Here is a 20368-nt window from a genome sequence, read left to right as displayed (position 1 = left end):
AACGCTTTTGTTTGTTGAAATCATACATTTTTGTATGTTTTTAAAAATAAAATGATTTCTTTAAAACTAATTCACAAGGTTATATTTAAAACTACTTTTATTTCGATTTATATTGGTTTAAAAATTTCTAGAAAACAATTATTTTTAATTTTGAAATTTTTTAAGACGCTTCGTCATTCCCGTTGCTACACGATCGAATTATTCACATACCATTGTATGTAATTGTAAAGCCCTGTTTCTTAATTTTTATAGCATCCAAACGATTCGGTGCTCCATCAGTCCGACCAATATAGAGAACCTGCATCAAATATTTTTGGTAAAGAAAATGTGTTATGTAATGTTATACAAATTTTTAAAATATACTTTATCATCAATACATACACTTGTACCCTTAGGACATGAAAGAAGCAGATCAATTTTTACTTATGAAACGCGTACAAACTTCTTCCGTGGGAGACAATAATGTCAATAATGGTGTATACGCGCGAGAAAAAATTGTTCTGGTTTACATGAAATAAAACTAACACGGTTCATTTAAACAGTAAACTTAGTTGTATCATTACACAAATAATACCATAGATAAATTGAACCAAGTTTTTTCTAGATGTGAAGTTATAGCAGGATTGAGTCAACGAGAACACTGCCGGTAACATTAATTCAACTTTGGTTGACATGTAAAAAATTGTTAGTTTATTTCAACAATAAACTCATTCGGAACAATCATATTTTTGGTTTGGTTGGACCATAATTTTGATTCAAATCAAACAGAGATCATTGTTTTTGTTGAAGGGAGAAATTGGTTTGAAACAATCATATTCTAGCTTGAAATGAATATAAATCAAATTTAAAAAACTACTAACTGTTTTGTTATTTTAAACATGCTCAATTTCTCTGCGTGTAGTTGTATTATTACTCAAATAATATCATAGATAAATAGAACCAAGTTTTTTCTTGATATGAAGGTATAGCAGGATTGAGTCAACGAGAACATTGCCGATAACATTAACTCAACTTTGGTTGACATGTGAAAATTTGTTAGTTTATTTCAACAATAAACTCAGCGGGAACAAATATATTTTTGGTTTAGTTGGACCAAAATTTTGATTCAAATCAAACAAAGATCATTGTTTTTGTTGAAGGGAGAAATTGGTTTGTAACAATCATATTCTAGCTTGAAATGAATATAAATCAAATTTTAAAAACTACTAACTGTTTTGTTATTTTAAACATGCTCAATTTCTCTGCGTGTATATCTAATATGTGACATTATGCATCGATTCGCAATCTGAACAATGGGTTCATTTGGACCTTTGACTTATCTTTTCAAAACTCCATTAATGTTCTCAAATACAAATACTGAGAACGCCCAGAGAGGACCCACGATGTAAAATACCCTGGTGGCGTGATAAGACATTTTTAGTTGTGTTGGTAATTTTCTCACGAAATTAAGTATGGCGCGCCGGGATTCAAGCATGTAAACATAAACAAACGACCAGTTCAGATCGTGATTTCACTTCTAAGTTACTCCAGTTGTCGCGCACCCTGGCGAATCTTTGGCACTAATTGAAAATCTGGACGTCGAAATATAGAAAATTGTACACACATCCGATTCTGTTCATTTCGTTGGATGAAGGATTTGGCGGATCGCACTGTGGAATCTTTTACGGTTAACATGGATCAGTGTGATTGTGCTGTGGCTGGCATTTCAAATGCTGGCGATGCTCTAGATGATTCGGAATTGGATGAGAAAAATGTTGCACTTATTGATAATATTAACTGATAAACAATGGAGACCATACGTTGATTGTTGCTTAACCGATCGGTTCACCGATAATGGATACATCTTAGTTCCTAATACAGTTCCTAATCGATCAAACAATGTCTGACTGTAGCTCTTCTGACTCGTAAGTATAGTTTTATTTGACCTATTAACTTTTTCTAACACAATTTATTGTCATCGGTTCAGCGCTCTCACTGGCGAAAATGATGTTTTGTCAACACCACAAGGAGACATCAATCCATCGTGAAACACCAAAGATGACAAAATGAAATCATTCCAGACAACCGATGTTCACATGGAGGTCGATCGAATCATTTCATTTTAGAGATGGGCAATTCGCTCCTGAGCTGTTCCAGTGAATCGAATCATTGAAGTGAGCTGACAGCTCACAGCTCTTTTCAAAAGAACCGCAGCTCATCAGCTCACTCCTTTGCTACCCAGTTCACTGCATTATGACGCAGGGAACACGCTACGAGCTGATCGGATCTTCGGCTCTTTAAGAGATTCAATTTAGTCGACATCAATTAAAGATAAATTATTTCGCATGGCATTCATTGCATCATTGCAAATCAATGATTCAATTTCGATCATGCATTTGAAAAAAATCGGTGCATAAGAAAAACGGCGCACAAAATGAACCTTAAGTTCAAAATAAAAGAGCTGATGAGCTGATACATCGAATCGATTCACTTTGGTGAGCTGATCGGTTCGGAGCTGTTCACCAAAATGAGCTGTTTTGCACGCCTCTATTTCATTTGTTCGCTCGAATTACACTGAAATCCATCGGTGAGAATGTTATCAGCTCAAGTTTTAGATTCCGAATGTTTACTGCGTACATCCGTTCGAAGTTAACTACGAGCGAGTTGGTTATACGCTGGTCTACTCTACGATACAGGCTTCAGTACATCCGTTAACTCACACACAGTACGAACGGTTCATTTCAAGTTTATATCCGTAGTACGTAAGTGCTTTTTTTAATTATGGTCGACGTGTTTCTAATCTTAGTTTTTTTACAGAGGGAAGGTGCTGTGGTCACTAAGTCTGGCAAGACAAGAGGCGAAAAGATGTATCATTATAGCTTGATGACTAATTGTTTGATCAGTTAATTAGTATTACGTAAAATGCAATGATTAAAGAAAGTGAAATTTCATGGATACGAACAATCGATCAATATTCCTGGGTTTAGAAACGTACTCTTTCGAAATGAACACATGATGCATTGCTGTAAATTGTATATTCGGTTGGTATCTTTCACGGGTCGATTGACACTAGAAAAATTAGTTTAGTTGACAGTTTGTTCAGGTTGCAATTAGAATAACTGGCTGGTGCTTGGTTACACTCAAGCAAATTGAGTAGTGAAAATCATAAGGTAAATCTTATGATGCATCAAAAATCACCAAAATCATAATTTCATAAGATAAAAATGAAAAATATACCTCTGCAATATACATATTAGGGTAACAGAGGTATTTTGGCCAGTTCATATATTTTGGCCCACCTGACAAACTTTTTAGGATTTAACCAATGTTAAGTAACCCATGTTGCATCTATTGAAGCTATTCACATGAAATTACCTATTGCGGAACGATTTTTCGAAAATATTTCAACATTTGCTAGTTATTTTTACAAAAAAAACATCATTAAAATGTGGTAGTCAGTTGATACCTACGGATTACGAGAAATTGAGAGGAGGTTGAATTTTCGCAATCATTTTTCAAAAGATATTACATCTCTAAAACGACGTGTTTTGTGCATGTAATGAAGTAGGCCAATAATTACGAACTATTTAAAGTAAGTATTATGAAAATAAAAGCAAAACAATCGTTTATAATTAAAAATACGCCATGTCCAGAATGCATTCCACATTTTAAGACAAAATGTATTTTTGCCATAGCCGTTGTTTGAGTGTGAAGAGACTGTTTGTCAACAACAACTTCTTACAGAGGAATTATTCATTTAGCTTTGAGCATTCGAGGTTTGCAAAATATACTTAGATGAATCTATAAATACACTTATTATTTTTCGTTTGCAGATGGCTAAAACAAAAAAGAACATTAGGGAGAAAAGGTACACGGAAGAAGGTGTACAAAAATGTTTAAGTGAGATAAGGAGCGGAATATCTATCCGTAGTGCATGCATACGCTTTGGAATACCACGATCAACTATAAAATTCCGCATGAGTAAAAATTACAAGCAACAAATTAGATCCGGACCACCTACTGCTCTTCGATCGGAACAAGAAACAGAACTGGTTAATTGGATATTAAAGATGGCCCGGAAGGGTTTCCCAGTTACTAAGTACCGATTAATAAATAGTGTGATGAATTATCTCGAACATAATCCCAATATGAATGTCTTCAAAAACGGCAAACCAAGTAAATACTTTTTTTCTGCTTCCATAATAAGACTCACGGTTTGTATTACCAACAGGTAGCGCATGGTTCAATTCCTTCATGAGTCGTCATAAGGTACTTTCTATTCGCAAACCGGAAAGTGTCACAAAGGCAAGTGCCAATGTTACAGAACTCGATATACGGAATTGGTTCAAGGAAGTTTTAACGGTTTTGGAAGAAGAGGGACTATCTGAAGTGCTTATGAGCGCAGGCAGTACTAAATGGTGATGAATCTTCATTCTATCTTGATCCATCCATCGATAAAGTAATCTCAAGACGTGGAGAAAAAAATGTATATAAAGTCGACCAGGGCCCTACCAAAAAGAATATAACCGTTATGTTCACTTGTGCGGCTGATGGAAAGATGTTTCCTCTTATGGTTGTTTTGCCATATAAAAAAATACCAACCGACATAACTCGAAGTGTACCTGCTGATTGGGGACTAGCTAAAACCGATTCTGGTTGGATGACAAGATCGTGCTTCTTAAAATATATAAAGTTTATACTTCAACCGCAGTTGGCAAAGGAAAATGCGCTACCAGCTATATATTTTATTGATGGTCATTCTTCTCATACTGCTTGGGAAACTGCAGAAGAATGCCGCAAGATTGATTGGACTCGACACCCTTGGCATTCGACGTAATTTGTCCCGTGCTATGTTGATCGCCGACATGTTGAACAACAAAATAGACTGCCCTGCACTCCTCAGCGAAATTTCTTTAAATGTACGCAGTAGAGCTCTTCGGAATAACGTCTTTCTTCGATTGCCTCTTAGCCGTACGAATTATGGATATAACGGTGCTATTATTGGTCTACAGCGAACTTTCAATGGAGTATCTGCCGGATTCGATTTTCACATTACGCGTAGCAGAATTCAAACAAATTTTTTAAACATACTTAGAAATAGGAATAGTTTTTAATCATTGGGACTACACATTGTCTGTTGATTACATGTAAATAAATAAACAAATAAATAAGATGGGCATACACTTAGTTTGCCTGTATGCAAACTGCACTAGAATACTACAGCCCCTTGATGTTGCGGTATTCAAACCTATGAAAAGTTCATGGCTTAAAGTGGTAGATGATTGGAAATGTTTAAATCCTAATAAATATTTAAAAACAGAAAATTTTGCTCCGCTTCTTGCGAAAGCTATTAAATCAGTTGAGAGTAAAATAATACAAAACGGATTCAAAGCGTGTGGACTATATCCATTCAATGAAAATAATATCGACTACAGTAAATGTTTGGCGAACAGTCTTCCAGTAGGCGAAAATTTCGAGAATAAAGGGACGGATACTCGACAAATTACTTCACTAACATTTCCCATAATACGATCGAAAGCTGTGGAAATTTTAACATTGATAGGGCCCGACCGTATATCGCTTTACAAAAGAAATAATCCTGATGATTTTCCATCTGATGAAGATAAAATTCTTGCGCGCGTGTATAAACTTCTTGAACCCTTGGATTCGTCTTCGAATATGAATATTCCTGGAAGTAATACTACAAAGATGCATATAGAGCCAAACATGCATATTGCGGAGTTTGTCAATATGTACAATGTGGAATCTGTTACAGAGGTAGAATATTTGGACAAACAAGAGTCATATGAAAGCGGAATGTTGGACTTTTATCAGTCGACCAGTGAAGATCCACTGAAAGAATGTGTTTCAGATTTAAATATTATTCAACAAAACAATTTAACTGATGAAATCTGTGAGAATATTTCACAAATTTCGTTGTCTCAATTTTTAACGTCACCAGAAACGCCACATAGAACCGGGAACAGACGCTTTAAACATCGAAGCCCAGCTGTTCTTACCTCACGCCGTAGACTACAATATCACAAAGCACTACAAGAAGAAAAAGCTAAAGAAATAGAAGTAAAACAAAGAAAAGCAGAACTACGAAAGAAGAAACAACTGGAGGAAAAGAAACGAAAATGACAAATTGCTATTTTTATCTTGATTGTATTTTATACGTTAATGTCTGAGAAATACATATTCTAATATTATTTCTAAGTTTTATTGCTGAAACATTTCGCATTTATTTGAAGATACTGCTTAAGATATAATCTTTGTTTACTTTTTTTGCATTTACACATTGAAAAATTACGATTTTAGCGTAACAAATAGCTAAATTAGAGATGATATTGTTCTATTATTAGTTGGAATAGCTTTACAATTTAGCTAAATGTTAATTTAAAAGTAAAAGTGATTTATTTATTTGTTTATTTATTCATATTATCATATTTTTTTAAGGGGGGTCAAAATGTAAGTGATACAAATTTGCTCTGGCCAAAATATATTTCCACCATGGGCCAAAATAAAATTGGGGTGGCGAAAATAAACAAAAAACTAAATATTTGGAATCTATAATTGCAAATACAGTCTTGATAATATCACGCCGCAAAAAAGTTTATATCGTAGAAAAGATGTCTATTTATGATCTCGGTTTGAAATTTCAACATACTGTATGGAACTAGCCCACTAAATTCTCAATATTGTGAAACTGCTTCCTAAAGCGGGCCAAAATACCTCTGTTACCCTATCTATCACTATTATAGTTTTCATACGAACAACTTATGAACTTCACAAGATATGAGAGAAGTTATGTTTATCATAGAAATTTCGCATAATGTTCCTAAAAATTCCGTATGAATTTCATAAGGCGTTTTATTGGAATTCCTATTTTCGGGATTTCATAAGGCGGTCTTATGGTTCGCTTACGATATTCTTGTGGCTAAAAATCATACGAAATCATTATGAAATTCCATATATTTTTTGCCTGAGTGTAGGAAACGATGAGTTTGAAGAAATTCTATCCATCAAGTAAGAAAATTTAGCAAATGCATCACATATTTCAGTAAGCTGATAGCAAGTGTTGTCAGGAAATCTTACGGAAGATTCGTGAAATAAAATTTTCCGAAAATGCTTTTAAATTGTTTTGATAGGTACGAAAATAGATGGATTCATTAGAATTATTCGTAATAATAAAGGAACAAAGTGAATTTATTCGAAACATAATGTTTATGAGTTAGAATGCATTCCGAAAATGTTTAAGTTTTGTGTTATTTTTTCTAATAACTGAACTTCTTTTGTCTATTCCGGCACGGGTTTGCTTAAACTTTAGAAATTTGCTCTCGATTATTTTTTTTCGTGTGTGGCGCACACGTATATTTATTCTGGTTCTAACAAATCGAAGAATGATATCATCTTCAATTTCAGGAAACTTCTTTTTCATTAAACGTATTGTTCGATTCCTAACAAATTTATGGTTTTTGAAACCAGTGTTATCCAAACTGTTGTGAATAGCATTGAAGAATTTTTCCAGCTTCCGTGATTGAGCCAGAAATTTCTCTGATGGTTCAGTCAATCCACCATATGAGAGATCGTTAATGTAATTCTCTTTTTCAGATTCCACGTTTTCGAATGTATAGTGAGCAATCTCTGGATGATTTGGTTTCGGCACTTTAGCGACATAGCCCATCGCATATTCGAAACCATCTTCTTCTTCCAAATAGCCATTTTGTATTTTCAGACTTTCACTTGGACTTGGACTTTCGGGCATTTCATCAGTATCATCGTATTCGTTGTTTTGTTCGAAAATGTTTGATTGTTTGAAAATTTTGCAAATCACATAATTTTCTTCTATTTGAATTCGTTGCGAGTTTTGATTTCGCGTTAGTTGATGTTTGAGCCCCTTGCCTAAAATTATCATCCTCAAACGATTTAATGTCTCAAAAGGAGAAGGATGGTTGTTTGGGCCACCATTTTTTTTTCTAAAACATCTTGGTTCAATTTATAAGTCATTATGTAATTTACTTTGTATTTATTGGACATATCGTTCAGCAGTAACCTGGTAGACTTCATTGACATTAGAATGCCTTTTTGAAAGACCTGCAACAATGTTTGATTAGAATGAGAGTTACTTGTGTAAGGAATCAGAGAAGTGTGATATTTATATTACGAAAGTTTAATTCAAGTGAAAGCGACAAGGCATTTTTATTTGAATATGTTGCTTCAAATATTAATTTTTGTTGCTTCATTCTATTAGAACTTATAGAATTTACCTGTAGTGAGCTGGTAAACGATGTTTGGTTAGTGTTCGCATCGTCGAGAGCATAGTCGCTACTTTTTCCAGTGCTACATCTTGTTCATGTTTTTGCAGGCCGTAACACTTTTTCAATTGTATTGTTACTTTGAGATTAGAACTATTCATTATATCAAACCAATCGTTTATGGTTTGAATAATATCGGCTAAAATACGAGCTTCCTCGAATTCGCCGAAATGTCTTCTAAGGTTGATGGCAGTCGTGTGACTCAGTAGCTGTACTGCTAAGCGTACATTTTGTCGCTCAGATTGTTTACACATAATACGTCTTTGGTTGAGCTTGAACAAGGCATTAAATTCTGGACATCGCCTTCTCTGCGCGTTTAAAGTTGATGCTTTCAACACAAGCATAGAAATGAATTGTTTGGTAATAATTTTACCTGTAAATAAGGAATATTTTAAGATTGAAAGAATATGTTAGTGTCATTACTTGGTTTGGTAAACAAAGAATATAGGTAGAAAAGAATAGACACTGATACGAAAAGCAAAAATGCACTGATTGGCATTATTCGTAAATTCAGCTACCTTTGTAAAAAAATCCATGATCGAGTGTCCAATTACGGAATAGTTTCAACAAATGCGGCGCATCCGCAAAAAAATATACACTTTCGCCAGTAACAGGATGTCTCGTACTTGTATGTTCATGGTCAACCAATAGGGAACTCCAGAGTCCCTGATTTCCTCCACCACAATCCGAAACGCAACCAACAACATTATAACCCGCATTATAAAGAGAAATTATTATAGTTTTGAGTATCTCTACGGTCATCTTTGTGTCAAATGCCGCATATACAGGTTGCTTCCATTGGCCAAATAGGCCGCGAGCTATTGCAACTTGAATGTGCTTATGAGGACCAATTGCGGTGTTGTTTCTGCTATCGTATTCGAATGTTTCATCGACAGACATTTCATCGAAGCTCAAAATGGTAACGCATTCCTTTTCTGGCATAACAGTAGCAGCAATTTTCATTAATTTTAGAACATCTTCGAGTACCCCTTCATGCATTTTTATGCGCGAGCCCCATTCTTGCATGGTTTTTAAGGAGGGAAGAGGGAACTTAAGTTCTTCTTTAAGGAGTTTCCATGTTGAAATTCCACAATATCTGCACAAATGAATATTACTAATAACAAAATATATCAAAAGACAAGGGGCAAATCACTCTAAACTTTGTCTGAACTCAAAAAAGTTTTACCGGGAGTAAAAAAGTTTAGCAGGGATTTCGCTGGATTAGAATGGGATTAGAGAAGTTTAGCCGAGATCTAAAAAAGCATTATTTTGACATAAGAAGCTGTAAACATGGGAGCAGAGATGCCAGATATTTTCATAGAAAATGTGTATTGCTTTGTATAAAAATTCTGTATTTATCTGTATTCACTAATGAAAGGAAATTTCGGAAATAAAATGATGTTTAAAGATGTTATTCCATTAGATTATTGTAATAGATGCACTGGCAGATGCAAGGAGAATTCCTTTACATCGTAAGTCCTTGCCGCACTGACAAGAACATTCAACGACGAAATTTAATTGTTTTTGTTATCAACCACAATTGAATTGTAAATCCATATACTTTTTTCGTTTGAAAATGATGACTTGGAATTCAAACGCCCAATACGCAACGTCAAGTCAGGTCATACAACTTTTCAGTCTGACAATAAAGTTTCATGACGCCATGACTTCCATGAACATCAGTTCAAATTGGTTTCAAATTATGATATAAATGTATTTCAGCGTTCATCATTAAACAGCTGTACGAAAAAAATTTCATTCTAATATGGGCAATCAAACACACTCAGACGGAAAAGTTTCATTATTTCTTTCTTACTTTTTGTGGTATCTGTGTAAATCTGTATTTAATTTGAGAAATCTGTATAAAATCTGTACTCTGTATTAAATCTGTATGCGCATGTAAAAATCTGTATAATACAGATAAATCTGTATAAATGGCATCTCTGCGTGGGAGCTCGAATGACAGATATACTTCAAACAAGATTAGCCAAAACTAGGTTGGAATAGTTTTAAATTACCCAAACTTATCTAGACTAGTTGGGATTAAATGAGATTAGAGAAAATTATTTTGGAATGACATGAGTTTATTAGTATGAGATTGTCTAGAGTTTAGAGTGATTTGCCCCTTGTCAAAAGATGTTTAGTTCTTACCGTATAGTAAAAGCGATAGCGATTTCTTCTGTAGTCCAACGAACCTTTTTCTTACGCCCAAGAAGAAGATCTATTTGATTAGAAGTAAGGATGTCTTTCAACGCTTCCTTTATCCGCTTCACAACTTCTTCTTCCCTTATATTATTCAGCTCTTCACATGCTGCTCTAAGTGCAACTATTCGTTCTTCCTTCCCAACAATTCCCTTCTGCTTCCTTTGCAAACATTCAGTAAAAGACAATCGTTCTTTTTGCAACATCTCTTGAAGCTTCGCGATTTGATGAATCAGTGTCTTAGAAAACAGTTTTTCTTGGGTTAGTTCTTTCTCTTTTGTTATTGGAAATGGCATTTCCACTGATTCAGTCGACATCGTTTCGAGGCTCTCAACGTAAGAATGATCATGCGCACAGGTAATTTGATTTAAATTAACCTCTTCAGCATACTGCCTTTGGACTTGTTCTTCGACATGACTAACTGCTGCCAACAGCAAATCGAAATTGTTATCGTTTGCATCTATCCTATTAGCATCAAGCTTGTTCGCGTTCTGTTCATCAAGCAATACCTGAAAATTTCTTAAGTTATTATTACTGTATAACTACACCCGAATATCTTAGAGCGACTTACATAGTGGGAATCAGAAGTCCGAACAGGATCCGTTTTCATGGATTCGTCAAACGATTGTTCACCATCCTGTTTTTCGACATAAGAAACAGCTGATAGCAATAGATCAATACCATTTGCTTCTACCGAATACGTTTCGGGAAACATGTCTTTACCAGTGCTATCAAATGGAATGAAATCCAACTCCGACATGGATTTACAGCGAATCGAAGGTTGAGCTAAAATCAGTGTCCTCATTACCTGTGATGACTAAAAATATTGAACTTACCATGCTTTGCTAAGACCCGACGTTGAAATCCACAAAATTTACGCTGTATTTCGCTCGACTGATAATCTTTGGTTCCGAAATGTGCAGAACATACGCGCAAGTTTTTTACACTATTGTACTCCAGTCCGCAAAAAATAAACCAGTTTTCTCTAATAACCGGATTCTTCGGTGCTCGATGATATGAAATAGACAAATCATTTCCTCGAGTTCGACGATTGAAACATCCCGGAACAAAACACCGCATTTCACTGTCAATATTTTTGCAAACAGAACCAACTCTAAATATTTTCATAAAAGCAACTCCCGAAACGTCATTTGTTAATGTTTTTTCTTCTTCACGTCTCTCTGTTATTCCAAAATAAAATGACAACCGCACCAACACATAGAAAAACGTGATCACCAGGTATTTTACATCGTGGAGAGGCCCATTGAGCAATTTGACGTCTCAGTTACTCACACCGATGCAGAGTGCGCAGATCTATTCATATACGAAATTGGAATGTGTGCGAGCCGAAGTCAAAGTTTGTTGTGGGTTCAATTTTACACTGAGGAAAAACATTTTTGACTCATAATCATACACTGCGAAAAATGCATATAGAATTTCGTAAGCTATGGACTAATGAACCCAGTAGAAGACAGTACCATTACGTGGTATAGAGTTTCATGAACGATTTTATGTCTTTCTCAACTGTTCTCTTGGCATTGCAGTGTTTTTTATTGCATATATGTCTACAATAATTGGCACGATGCGGCTCGACAAAATTCACTGGGTTATTTCGACATACTCACACTAGCATTAACCTTTCAACTGCTGAGAATTTTGTCGAGCCGCATCGTGCCAATTATTGAAGACATATATGCAATAAAAACACTGCAATGCCAAGAGAACAGTTGAGAAAGACATACAATCATTCGTAACCGAATGTTCGAAGTGAGCACACGCGTTTTTTTAACAATCGACATCGGTAAGACGAAGGTGCCTATCACAGCAGAGGCTGTAGTATAGGCATTAAATAAAAGTGATAAAAAGTAGCATCCCCGCAAGTGAGTTCTGTCTGTGCACCGGTTTTGTATCGGTATCGACAGTAGACGCTATTGTGCTATCCTCGGGCAGCAGTTATTTCTATTTTTTGCTACCCGCATCGCAGCAGCCAAATCCGGACTCAAGGTCACGCTGAAGCACAACGAAGGAGTGAAGGAGCAACTCACCTAACAGCTTACCGTGACATACTGTTAAGTATTTTCTCAAACTTTTTCTTTCAACTTTTACTATTCATATATTTTCTTTTCATTTTATTTCTTTCTTTCTCATTTCAAGTGCGGGAGACTTCTTTACTCCCGCACTTTAAATATGAATATTGATGACAGTGGGGGTGTCTCGGAGGAGGGCGAAGCTGAACGAATGAACGAAGAACATTTAGAGGCTGAGTTTGCTTCCGAGATGCCATCTACCCCTCCTATACCATCTCCCCCTCCGATACCATCTCCCCCTCCGATGCCATCTCCCTCTCCGATGCCATTTCCCTCTCCGATGCCTCCATCTCCCTTTAAGATATTGCCTGCTCGTCAAAAAGTTTACCAAGACGATGGCTCGGAGGGTCCGTGGGTGGTATACTTCCGGCCCAAATTAAAGTCTCTCAGAGTTTTAAATATTGCTCGGGACCTGGAAAAACATTACTCGGCAATAAAAACAATAGATAAGGTTTCGCCAAACAAGTTACGCGTTGTTGTGTCCGACCTAAAGCAAGCAAACGCGATTGCTACCAGCGAGTTGTTCACGAAGGAGTACCGCGTGTACGTCCCGTCTCATGTGGTGGAGATCGACGGTGTGGTCCGTGACGAAAGTCTGACAATCGAAGATCTGATGAAGGACGGGGTAGGCCGTTTCAAAAACCCCGACCTTCAACCAGTGAAAATTTTGGAGTGCAAGCAATTGCACTCCAAATCGATAGATGGTAAATTTTACCAATCGGACTCATTTCGCGTGACTTTTGCCGGATCTGCACTTCCAAATTATTTGGTAGTGAGTGGAGTTCGTCTACCTGTTCGGCTGTATGTACCGCGGGTAATGCATTGTACAAGCTGCAAACAGCTAGGTCATACGGCAACCTATTGTTGCAACAAACTGCGATGCGGCAAATGCGGAGAGGCCCATGAGGACGATCTCTGCAGAAGAGCAGTGGAAAAGTGTGGCTACTGCGGGGAGAATCCTCATGATCTTTCGGTGTGCCCTACGTACATACAGCGTGCGGAGAAATTGAAGCGATCCGTGAAAGAACGTTCCAAACGTTCTTATGCGGAAATCTTAAAAAGAACCACTCCATCGACCCCTGAGAACCCGTTTGCAATCTTGCCAGTTGAAGAGGATACCTCTGACGACCCAGGCGAAGGACCTTCCTACACACAGGTTGAAGAAAGCAGGAAAAGACAAAATCTGGCTTCTCCCAAGCTTCCTCGTAAAGGCCTCAGACTGTCCTCTTCGTCACAAAAGAACCAAACGGAAACAAAAAGTGCTGACTCAAAACCGAAGCAAACACCTCCTGGGTTCAAAAAACTTAGGGATGATAAGGAGTACCCAGCACTTCCTGGGGCATCAAAAAACCCGAATGACCCCAAAGCACAACCAGAAAATCCAACAAACGCTGGATTATTGAAATTTTCTGATATCGTGGACTGGATATTAACAGCCTTCAATATTACTGATCCTCTGAAAAGCTTCCTAACTGCTCTACTGCCAACAGTAAGGACATTTTTAAAACAGTTGACTGAACAATGGCCCCTCCTTGCAGCGATCGTATCTTTTGATGGATAATTTACCACTGAGAATCGAAGATATGATCATTGTGCTTCAGTGGAATTGCAGAAGTATCATCCCAAAACTTGATTCTTTCAAACACTTAATACATACTCATAATTGCGATGTATTCTCCTTGAGTGAAACTTGGCTTACTTCTAACATCAACCTCGACTTCCATAATTTTAACATAATCCGCCTGGACCGAGAAGACTCTTATGGAGGGGTACTTTTAGGGATTAAAAAGTGCTATTCATTTTATCGTATTAACCTCCCCTCGACACCGGGAATTGAAGTTGTTGCTTGCCAAATTAATATTAAAGGCAAAGATCTATGTATAGCTTCTATCTACATTCCTCCCAGAGTCTCGATAGGGCATCGTCGGCTTGCAGACATCATAGAACTTCTTCCTTCACCGCGGCTGGTTTTAGGGGACTTTAACTCGCATGGTACAGGATGGGGCTGCTTATATGATGATAATCGTTCTTCGTTAATTCAAGATCTGTGTGACAACTTCAATTTGACAATTCTAAACACGAGAGAAATGACACGGAACCCTAGACCACCAGCACAACCAAGTGCGCTGGATTTATCCCTTTGCTCGACTTCGCTACAGTTAGATTGCAAGTGGAAGGTAATCTGTGATCCTCACGGTAGCGATCACTTGCCGATCATAGTTTCTATCACCAACCGTGGAAGACCATCGGAAACAATCAATGTTTCGTACGATTTCACACGAAACATTGATTGGAAACGTTACGCGAGCTCGATATCTGAGAAACTAGAAACATCACAGGAGCTTCCTCCGGAGGAAGAGTATACATTTTTGGCTGGCTTGATTCTTGACACCGCAATTCAAGCTCAGACGAAACGAGTACCTAGCGCGCAAACTAGTATGCGTTCTCCCAACCCATGGTGGGACAAAGAGTGCTCAGAGCTGAAAACGAAAAAAGCTTCAGCCTTCATTTCGTTTAGAAGGAACGGAACTCCAGATAATTATCGGAAATACGCGGCGTTAGAATTTCAAATGAAAAGTCTGATTAAAGCTAAGAAACGCGGTTACTGGCGAAGGTTTGTTGACGGATTAACGAGAGAAACAGCAATGAGCACTCTTTGGAATACGGCCCGTCGCATGCGAAATCGAAATCACGCGAACGAAAGCGAGGAATATTCTAACCGCTGGATATTTGATTTCGCTAAGAAAGTATGTCCTGATTCTGTTCCGGAACAGAAGATATCCCGCGTCGCGACATTGAATACAAACGAAACACCGTTTTCGATGGTAGAGTTCTCACTTGCGCTCTTGTCGTGTAACAATAGAGCCCCGGGGTTAGACAGAATTAAATTCAACTTGTTGAAAAATCTGCCCGACTCTGCCGAAAGGCGCTTGTTGAATTTATTCAACAAGTTCCTCGAGGGTAATATTGTCCCACACGAATGGAGAGAAGTGAGAGTTATTACTATTCAAAAACCTGGAAAACCAGCCTCCGATCACAATTCGTATCGGCCGATTGCTCAAATGGCATTTGCTCTTAAAGAACAAATGGCATCAGTTTTCCTCGACATCAAGGGGGCATTCGATTCAGTTTCCATTAACGTTCTATCTGAGAAGTTGCATCAGCATGGTCTTTCACCAGTTTTGAACAACTTTTTATATAATCTATTGTCCGAGAAACACATGCATTTTGAGCATGGTGATTTGACGACAAAGCGATTCAGTTACATGGGTCTTCCTCAGGGCTCATGCTTAAGCCCCCTTTTATACAACTTTTACGTAAATAACATTGATGAATGTATCAACACATCTTGCACGCTAAGACAACTTGCCGAAGACAGTGTTGTGTCTATTATAGGACCCAAAGCTGCCGATCTCCAAGGACCATTGCAAGATACCCTCGACAACTTGTCGACATGGGCTCTTCAAATGGGTATCGAGTTCTCTACGGAGAAAACTGAGTTGGTTGTATTTTCAAGGAAGCGAGAACCTGCGCAATTACAGCTTCAACTAGGGGGTGAAACCATAGCTCAGGTTTTCACATTTAAATATCTCGGGGTCTGGTTCGATTCCAAAGGTACCTGGGGATGTCACATTAGGTATTTGAAACGAAAATGCCTACAGAGAATCAATTTCCTTCGTACAATAACCGGAACTTGGTGGGGCTCTCACCCAGGAGACCTGATCAGGTTGTACAAAACGACGATATTGTCAGTAATGGAATATGGATGTTTCTGTTTCCGCTCCACTACGAATATTCATTTCATTAAACTGGAAAGAATTCAGTATCGTTGTTTACGTATTGCCTTGGGTTGCATGCAATCAACCCATACGATGAGTCTTGAAGTGCTGGCGGGCGTCTTACCGTTGGTTCTGGGATCTCTCATATCGACTGCTAATCCGATGCGACATTTTGAATCCGATGGTGATAGAAAACTTTGAAAAGCTCGTCGAGCTTAATTCACAAACCCGTTTTATGTCCTTGTATTTTGACTACATGGCTCAGAATATAAATCCTTCTTCGTTTGTTCCCAATCGTGTTCATTTTGTGGATACTTCTAATTCTACTGTGTTTTTCGACACATCCATGAAAGAAGAAATTAGTGGAATCCCGGATCCTGTACGCCCTCAAGAGATCCCAAAAATTTTTAATAATACATTTAAAGAAGTCGACTGTAATAAAATGTTTTACACTGACGGATCATATCTAGACGGGTCCACTGGCTTCGGTATATTCAATGTAAATTTCACCGCTTCCTATTAACTCAGTGATCCAGCTTCAGTTTACGTCGCAGAACTAGCTGCAATTCAGTATACCCTTGAGATCATTGACACTCTGCCCACAGATCACTACTTCATTGTATCGGACAGTCTCAGTTCCATTGAGGCTCTCCGTTCAGTGAAGCCTGGAAAGCACTCACCGTATTTCCTGGGGAAAATACGGGAACAATTGAGTGCTTTATCTGCAAAATCATACCAGATTACCTTGGTTTGGGTCCCCTCACATTGTTCCATACGGGGCAATGAGAGGGCGGACTCGTTAGCCAAGGTGGGCGCACTAGAAGGTGATATCTATGAAAGACCAATCTGCTTCAATGAATTTTTCAGTTGCTGTCGTCAGAAAACTCTAGCTAGCTGGCAGAATACATGGAATAGTGGAACTCTGGGACGATGGTTACACTCAATAATCCCACAGGTATCGACGAAAGCTTGGTTCCGGGGGTTAGACGTGAGCCGAGACTTTATTCGTGTAATGTCAAGGCTCATGTCTAATCATTATATGTTCAGCGCGCATCTCCGTCGTGTGGGGCTCGCTGAGAGTGGTGTCTGCGTTTGCGGTGAGGGTTATCATGACATCGAACATGTTGTTTGGACATGTGTCGAGTATTGTGATGCCAGGTCCCAACTCATAGGTTCCCTTCGGGCCCGAGGTATACCACCCTTCGTACCAGTCCGCGACGTCTTGGCAACTCGAAATCTTCCTTATATGACTCTCATCTATAACTTCTTGAAAACTATCAATGCTCAAATTTAGTGCTCTCCCTATCTCTTTCTCGTCTACAGCTCTACCGCACTCTTCTTTACGTTGCTGGAAGTATGGCCTGTGTAAACGATGCTTCGGAGCATGCACCTGCCTTGAACTGACTGAGTTGCTGGAAGCTACCTAAAAACGTCACATCAACGTCAGAACACACCAACGAAGCATCCCAATCCAGAATAATCTCTTCATTGCTACAAGCTGAAAAACATGAAGATTCATCGAACGCAAAATGTGTCTAAAAGATGTATGCCACAAACCAATGATGTATTCAAATTTCAATTCAATACTGTGTAGGTCCCATCCTCCCTATGTCCCCTTACTAACTGGGGAGTATGCCGCCCCGTAATACGGCATCCCTTTCTCTCTCCCTAACAACAAGACAATCGGCCACGTTAAGCTAAAGCAAATGAGCCTAATAAAAATTTTATTTGAAAAAAAAAAAAGACATACAATCATGCATGAAACTCTATATCACGTAATGGAACTGTCTTCTACTTGGTTCATCAGTTCAAAGCTTACGAAATTCTATATGCATTTTTCGCAGTGTATGATTATGAGTCAAAAATGTTTTACCTCAGTGTAAAATTGAACCCACAACAAACTTTGACTTCGGCTCGCACACATTCTAATTTCGTATATGAATAGATCTGCGCACTCTGCATCGGTGTGAGTAACTGAGACGTCAAATTGCTCAATAGTCTCTAGCACACTCTGTCAAATGCATAACAAGCCACGCTTAGAAAAAGTTACTCAGAGTTTGAGTACTAGTTACTCATTTTCAAATGATACATGGAAACGTCAAAAATTGAGTAGTTATCATCAATGATATTGAGTAACTCCTACTCTAAATTTGAGTTTAACGCAATAACTCGTTTTTTTTGTTACTATTCGCAAGATCAGTCTAAAAGTTGTAATAACCATTTGTAGCAACAGGTTGTATTTTTTGTTATCGAGATCGCGTTTTTCGAGGGTGAGTCGCTCAACACAAACGGTGTTGTGTCTGCAAAAACCGGAATGATAAACTCCGTGTTGTGCTTTAGAATGGAAACGAATATGCTCAAATGTCATTTATGAGGAATAAGTGTATGATTGGTGCCTGAGAATAACTGACATGTATGTTAATTTGTGATTGACACACTACTCCAAGCAACCACAACCTGATATAGTATTGAGTTTAATTGCCTAATATTTTAATACAATACACTCAAAAAAGGAGTAATTTTTTTTTGCAAATTTGGTATATGTGAAATAAAATTTCACTCAAAATTTGAGTGATAGTTACTCTATTTTTAGTACATGTACAAATAAAATATTACTCAGTAAATGAGTAGATTTTACCCAAATATCGTTTCCAGTGGAAGAACTCAAATTTGAGTAACTTCGGAGTTACTCTAAATTAGAGTTGTTCCACTTTTTCTGTAGATGAGTAAGATCTTACTCAATTTTGAGTAACTATTTTTAAGCGTGCATGTAACTGTTGAAACTGTCTTACAAATTTATCTAGGTTTTCAGAACATGTTTTAAATGTATTATCCTGGATTTCGTTCTGTAACAGTTCAGTAACTGATGTTACTAACAAAATGTGGTGCTTCAAGTATTTACTAGGTAAAAAATTTTGCAGACTTACACAACTATAGTGTAGCAACCAATGTAACCATTCATTGGCTTTCCAACTGCATCGCTCACTTATTTTTCTAGCGTTACGCGAACTTTCAGCAAATGGACTGATCGAAATTAATATTTTATCAATCAGAATTATTTTATCTTTAATATAAGCTGGACTACTGGGTGTTTCGAACCATATTCGACACATTTGTAATCCAGTGGACAGTTTTTAACAATATCGCACTCCGGTATTCTGATTACTGGTGAAATTCCCTTTATGCCATTGATTGGGGTTTTACGGTAGCTGCTGATAGCCATCGCTTTTAATGTGTCTTGAAAATTTCTCCGTGGTAAATCTTTTTTGTAACTATATCGAATTTGTTTGCCACTTACGTCACCAGGATGTAAGCAAAAACTGCACGCCTCATATCCGTTATATTGCTTGAAATTTTGTATTTTACATCTAGCTTTAGTATCCACACAACAAGCAACCACTTGGACTGTATCCACAAATGATGAACCAAAAAATAATCCATCATTGTATAATGTTTTGAATGTGTTGCTGATAGGCTTTAAAAATACATCCAAATCTGGCTCTCCAGTTGAAAGCCATAGTCCTGCGACAATAACATTTTTTCTTAAATATCTTAACTTAGGAGGTAGTTCATTGATGCAAATAATTATAGGCCACAGAGATTTTCTCATTGAAGAATTGAAAATTTTTACTCCATCTGTGTTGAAACTCAAAGTTATGGCATTTTGTAGTCGTCTTTTCTTAATTATGCCAGCATTTATGATGTCTGGTACAAATTGGAACTGTTCAGCCTTACTTTAGTATTCTACAATACTTTCCCAATTATTTTTAAGTATATCACGAATATTTTCAACGAAATAAAAAATAATAAAAAATGACGAACTGTTACTCTTACAATTCAAACATGATGTTTTTTTTTCACCAATATAATAATTACACCGTTGACACATGTAATGCCGAGCGAAATTGTTTTTGGCAAAGAAATCAGTAAATTTTTAATATGTCTCTGGAATAACGTTTTTTTCATTTATTAAGTTGATCATTTGACACAAGTCTTGCAGGGC

The 20368-nt window shown here is 37.4% G+C and overlaps 1 long non-coding RNA gene across 1 annotated transcript; it reads left to right on the top strand.

Moving 5' to 3' along the window:
• Positions 1-3688: 3688 nt before the first annotated feature.
• On the top strand, positions 3689-5303 carry LOC131429990 (uncharacterized). Its single transcript, XR_009229475.1, has 3 exons — positions 3689-3755; positions 3813-4155; positions 4211-5303. It is a non-coding gene; the product is annotated as an uncharacterized LOC131429990 (long non-coding RNA).
• The last annotated feature ends 15065 nt before the right edge of the window (positions 5304-20368 follow it).

Source organism: Malaya genurostris, chromosome 2 (genome assembly GCF_030247185.1).
Source record: "Malaya genurostris strain Urasoe2022 chromosome 2, Malgen_1.1, whole genome shotgun sequence".
Lineage (NCBI taxonomy): Eukaryota > Metazoa > Arthropoda > Insecta > Diptera > Culicidae > Malaya > Malaya genurostris.
This window is presented reverse-complemented; position numbering and strand designations above follow the sequence as displayed.